General features: G+C 37.5%; 1 protein-coding gene across 3 annotated transcripts in view; it reads right to left on the bottom strand.

Moving 5' to 3' along the window:
• Positions 1 to 6,000, bottom strand: part of SLC6A11 (solute carrier family 6 member 11) — a 1,657,595-nt gene that overhangs the window by 488,204 nt on the left and 1,163,391 nt on the right. The gene's annotated exons all lie outside the window — the stretch shown is intronic.

Raw genomic sequence — 6,000 nt, 5'->3', positions numbered from 1 at the left:
AAATTACACTTTAACAGATTTGCAATATAGTTTTTATGTTACAAAACCGACTTTTGAAATTAACACCACTGCTTAGCTCATCATCTAATAAATACCTTTTGTATTTTGCATTTTTTATAACGTGCACTCTTTATGAGATATAGCAAATCATATGAGGTGTGCTTTTCATAAAATATTTGAGAGAATTCCTATCAGGAAGCAAATGATTTTCTAGCTTGAAAGACTTAATGAAGCAAGGAGATTAATTAACTTCCTGGTGCTCAAGAATGTAGGGGTTAAATACATTTCATACCCACATCCCTGGTGAAAATTTGCAATCACGCATCCAGGTATTTAGACTTGCTTTAAATATTGCAGAAGTACTGTGTTTGATAGGTAATAGCAGCCTATTCTAGAAAGAGGGTATATATTGGGTTAGGTATTTGAAACATCATCTGGTGTTCTTGATATGACAGTATGGGTCCATATTGCAACATCAAAGTTACAGAACATTGAACGCCATATGACTGAGACCATATGCTCGACATCCAGTAACAACAAAATCTAAAAAAAAAAAAACAACAACAAAAAAACCTTTGTTTTGCAAGGGGTCATAAACCTCCTGCACCCCCCACACTGCCGCAAATTATATGCACAATCTCCAATATTTCACTACAGTGGGGGACAGGTAAATTCCCTGTTACACACTGTACTGCAATCTCTGTAGAAAACATTGGCTTTTTGAAAAGTTGATCATATGGTCCCAACTGTATAATGCTTCTACTTTATGAAGAGTCGATCTACTGAACGTCACCCAACAGTACAGGTTTAGGCCCCTAGAATGGATGTTTGGTTCATGACTTATTTTATTTAGTCAAAAGAGTTCTAAGAATGCCATGTCATTCATGGCATGCAAAACTAAGCAGAGTTCTTTTTTTAAGCGTTTCTATGACACTGAGTAATGGGACAGTGCTTTTACTCTATCAGAGCAGCAAGTGGTACTGAGGCCTGAGATTTTATTGGTGAGGAAACACTGGGGATATGTCTGCTGGTTTAGGTATTTGCTGAGGCACATTCTGAAGAGTGCATTACATTCAATGATGGCCAAATAGGGGATGAATAAAGTAGGATTACAACTTCTTTTGACCTTGAGATACCACAAAGAATATGTTGTGCAGGGAAGAAGGATTTTTCTAACCAAGAAAAGAGATGTGGTGCTCAAACATCAGTTTATCAACATAGGTACCCAAGTCCCTGACAACTGTCAATTTTGAGGGGAAATTATATGGTAATGCTGTATTTCTTGGTGTTGAGGGTAAACCCCTGTTTAATACACAAATCATTTGTTTGACACAGCCCTTGCTGAAGAATATTAGTATCGGAATGGGGTTTAACTACCACAACCAATTTTGAATCAGCAGCAAACTTGATTAGACACAGTCCCTTGATAACCATAACATCATAGAAAACATAATAGAGGGAGAAACCCAGGACACAGCCTAGTGGCATAACATTAATGACATTTTTTGTCTAGTGTAAATACTCCCTATGGATTGTCAGTCCTCGACAACCCATATGTAACTCAGCACTAGTTGTAGTGATCCTGTATGCTTCCTATATGTCTTTCGTAAGCCATTCTTCTTCCATTTTCTGTACAACTCATCGTTTGGCTTCTCCAATCCTCCAAGACCTTGACATTACATTTCCTTCTGAAGCAGTATTAAGCTGATTCTGAACTAAATTAAGCTAAGATTATGGCACCACCATTGGGAAAGGAGTTTTGGGATAAAGGGCTGCCCATTGATGCAATGGTCTTGGAGACAACCACCAAGAAAAAACTCACCAAGGAGAGTTCCACTGTTCATTCCTGTAACAGGGTGTCTAGGGTGATAGACAGGTTTGGGAAGTGTGTTTATGCCTCATCAACCTTTGCTTAAGGTTGCTGAATTATCTGCCATACTTTATTAGATTACAGAAGGATTTAATTAAGGAACTGTCAAATACACTATCCGGATCTGTGTCTGCTGAGGTCCAGTCATCACTGGCTTCTCAGCTGGCTACCCTGCAGTCTGTTTTGAATTCTTTCGTGAGACTCATTTAGAACATAGCCGAAGGAACCTCAAGGGCAATGGGTTCAGGCATTTCCATCAGGATGCATGCCTGGATGCGCTTATGTGATTTTAAGGCAGCTAGTTATCTCCATTTCATTCTAGAAGATACATTTTTGTTTTACTGGTTTCTGTGCTATGGGTGTCGCCCGTTTTACCCAATCTTGTAACTCTGTCCTATTCTTTAACAAATCTTTCCTTTTACTCACTTGTGCTATGCATATAACTTCCTTTTACAATCATTTAAATTGCTTATGCCTCTTTTAAGGGGGCATTTTACTTCTACTCCAAGTGTCTTTAGCAATGTATTCCTTACCAACACCTGTGTTAATTTACTTACTAACTCTATACATTTCTTCTTTCCTAAGAACACTGTGCATGCCTTCTGCATTTTATCTTGCATACTACTATTATTTTCTGAACACTGGATAACATCTACTAACCTCATTATTTAGTCATTTTGAAGTATTTTGTTTACAGGCTTCTACCTTACTCGCAGTGTCTACAGTTGTCAACAACTTCACTGCACTGTTTCAATGAACTCTCATTTCAGAAAGAGACATTTGCCTTTCACCCTTCTCCTTAAAATTATATTTCATTACAGTTACAGAACTGCCATCTTGGGTTTTATCTGCAAACTTTAATATACATAGACTCTTGTTGTTTTGTACAGGCACTCACCTTTTGGACATTATTTTTCCCTCACAGATGCCATTTGGTACAATTAATGATCAATTAAAGAGTCGATATACTTTGTTTAAGTTTGATCTGCTAAACACTGAAGGGTGACTATGCACTTTGGATGTCTAAGTGTTCTTGTCATCCTTCCTCTCACTCTATTTCTGACTTACTGCTCTGAGGAAGATAGTTCCCTGACTTTACAACTCATCTATCTTTTTAAAGGTTGTGGGGCTGAATGGTAAGTCAACTATACTAGAATTACTGTCTTCAGGAACCTCCATTGAGGTAGCTTCTTTCCCTTTAGTTTGAGGGGACACTACCCTTTCATATCCATTTCCTTCCTAGTGGTACCCTTTCACTGCAAAGGGTATCTCAGAATGAAATAATCAGTCTTAGCATTTTCTTGGTGCACAGTTTCTCATTACTCAGAGTCCATCCTTAACTGGATTTTCTACTTTACAGTCAAAGAAATAGACTCAGAACCCAACATTTTCATGCTTATCTGATTGTCTGCATATACTATGTCTGAAATGGCATTTCATCTATTTTTTCCTTTCTGTTTCAGCACTAACGCTTCTTCTAAGTTTCTGTGAATACTTCATCATTGTATTAATGTTTGCTTCAGTTCCTATTTTGAAATCACCTACAAGTTTCAAGTCAGAATTCTGCAATAGCTCATGTTTGGTTCCTATACTGACAACACTTAGATTTAAATTCAGAATTCCTCATTAGCTCATCTTCATTTGCTATACTGGCATCTCTTACAATTTTGGTTTTATGCCACTCTGTCACTGCAGCCTGCTTTGGATAAAAGGTATAATGCATTTCACTGTCTAATCACAAGTAAATTAAGGCTTTCCCCTCTCAAGTTCTGCTTTATTTAATTTTCACATTAATTTTCTTCATTAATATGATATATAGAAATCGTCATCCCCTTCCAAGTTTTAGCTCGACACAAATCTTACTAGGATTTTCTTCAAGGTTACTTTGTCTCAGTGTATTTTTCTTTTTTTTTTTTTTTCTTGTTCTCTGTCTATGTTGTTCTCCCTCAATTTAAAGGTGAATCAACATCACCCATTCACTATCTTTTTATTTGCTAAGTTGGTTTCATTCTACTTCAAAATGGCTGAGTGCCACCCTCTTACTTTTTTTCTTTATGCCTCTCTGAAAAAGGGTCTCACAGAACATACTTCATTTGCCCTTTTTCTTGTTTCATTATATTCAATTATTTGTTGCCTAGAGTCCTGATTTTCTGTACCTATACTAACAGCAGTGGATCTAAAACTCTGGTCAGGTATTACGCCTCCCTCCCTAACTACATTGATGCAACCTCTTTTTTCTTTTTTGGTAAAATCTTGTTTCTTAATCCCATCCTGGTGCTTCACCTACTCCCTTCTGAGGCTTTCTATTTTAACTTGACAGTTCAGAATTCTGCCCAGTTTATTTTACTTCCTGAATTTACTCACACAGAATGCACTATCTCGCTGAGTGATTCCTTCTCTTCAGTGCTACTAACAGCTTCCATTACCTGCTGTGCAATACTTTTCAATCTGCAGTGATTTTTCTGCTCTATACTCTGTAATGCTATCAGGCAAGAATAACACTTTTCTTCCTTGATTTGTAACATTTTCAAAGTGTACTAGTTTAAGTGTATGAACCTCTTCATTCCACACTTTATTGTTGTATGCTGCTCTGTCCTAGTAGGCTAGTTTATTTTAGATTCTGTTTTACACTTCTACAGGTTCTGATTTTGTAGGCTGTCACATTTACTTCTACAGATTCTAGTCTTGCAGATTGCTCTGTAATAGGAGTCTGTAACTGAGTTACATGTTATTTCCTTTTACAGATTTTGCTTTAGCATGCTACTCTACCCATACTGAGTATAACATATTGCTGTGCATATCTTTATTTTATTACAGGTACTGGTTTCTCTGCTTCCAAGTTAACCTTATTAGCTGGTATTCAACATTCCAGATCTTATAACCAAAACAAGGCTGTTCATCATATTGATTAATGCTGCAGTAGCCTTAGCTATTTAAGTTATATCCTACCAAGGCTATAACAGCCATCCAGCTTCCAAAGCTTCAGGGCACCTTCTACATGCCCAAACTGTCAGGCAACTTGAAAAAAGTTTGAGTAGAAATCCCTTCAGAGCCTTACTGACACTGAAGAGTACATTCTTCTGAGGCTTTTGGAGATCGGCAACTTGTGCTTTCTTTTGCTGGGCACATAATTTCCTTTTGGTGAAAAAAAAACTTCCATTTTTTACATTTACTGATGTTTTATTACTTTCCTGTTCAGGAAACGTATTTAAAAGCTAGGAGTGTTGTGTTTTTAATGGACTGTTTCAAGACTGTATCATACTTTTAAACAGAGCACTCATTTTACTGTCAGTTTAAAAGTATTGTAAACTAATATAACGTATTTTCTATAGAGAAATTGTGTTTATTTTTCTGTTGTGGGGCTGCCATATTGTTTGAAAGTGGTTTCTACTCTGTTGTTTTCTGTCAAAAAGTAACTTTTGTGGACTGATAGTTTTACCAGCATTTGTTGCTGGTCTTTCCCATAGAAAATGCACCATTTTGGCTTGACCATGGAACAGACTGTCAAGTCCCATGATTGGTATTCCTCCAGAAAAGAAAAAGTCAAGCAAACAGCCTTCTACCACAGCAGACTAGCAATTTACTTCGGTTACAGGTGGGTAACTCTGCAGTGGCCATTTGTTGTACCTCAGACTAGTCATCTTTTACCCTGGATCCCTCTGTTGGGAGATTGGCCTAATGGTTAAAGTGTTTGCCTTACAAACACAAGGTGCAGGGTTCAAGTCTCACAAGGGATAATTGGCTAGGCTTAAAATGGCTCACAAGGGCAGTTAGCTTAGTATGAACCTATGAACCTATGTTGTAGCTCACTGTACAGCCACTATGTTGTTAGTCACATCCTCTGTGGATATTGGAGTCAACTCAGTGGGAAAGGAAGAGCCACACTTGTCATTCCTGGGATAGGGAACAAGGAAGGTTTCCCTGTTTTGACAGAAAGCTGTGTCCATCCCTGGGGAAGCAGCAGCTGACATTATTAACAATGTTGGCTCCATTTTTACTGTAAAAAAAAGCAGAAAAATAAGCATGTATCTACTCTCCCCTAAAATTTCTTTGGATAGCAGTAATTTACTGGGACTGGCTTAGGGTTTAGTTCAGGCTACTGATCCTTCTTGCAGAGTATTTTCTGGTAA

Source organism: Protopterus annectens, chromosome 7.part0 (genome assembly GCF_019279795.1).
Source record: "Protopterus annectens isolate FY-2018-M chromosome 7.part0, PAN1.0, whole genome shotgun sequence".
Lineage (NCBI taxonomy): Eukaryota > Metazoa > Chordata > Ceratodontiformes > Protopteridae > Protopterus > Protopterus annectens.
The sequence above is the reverse complement of the archived record's forward strand: the minus strand, read 5'-3'. Positions and strand labels throughout refer to the sequence as shown.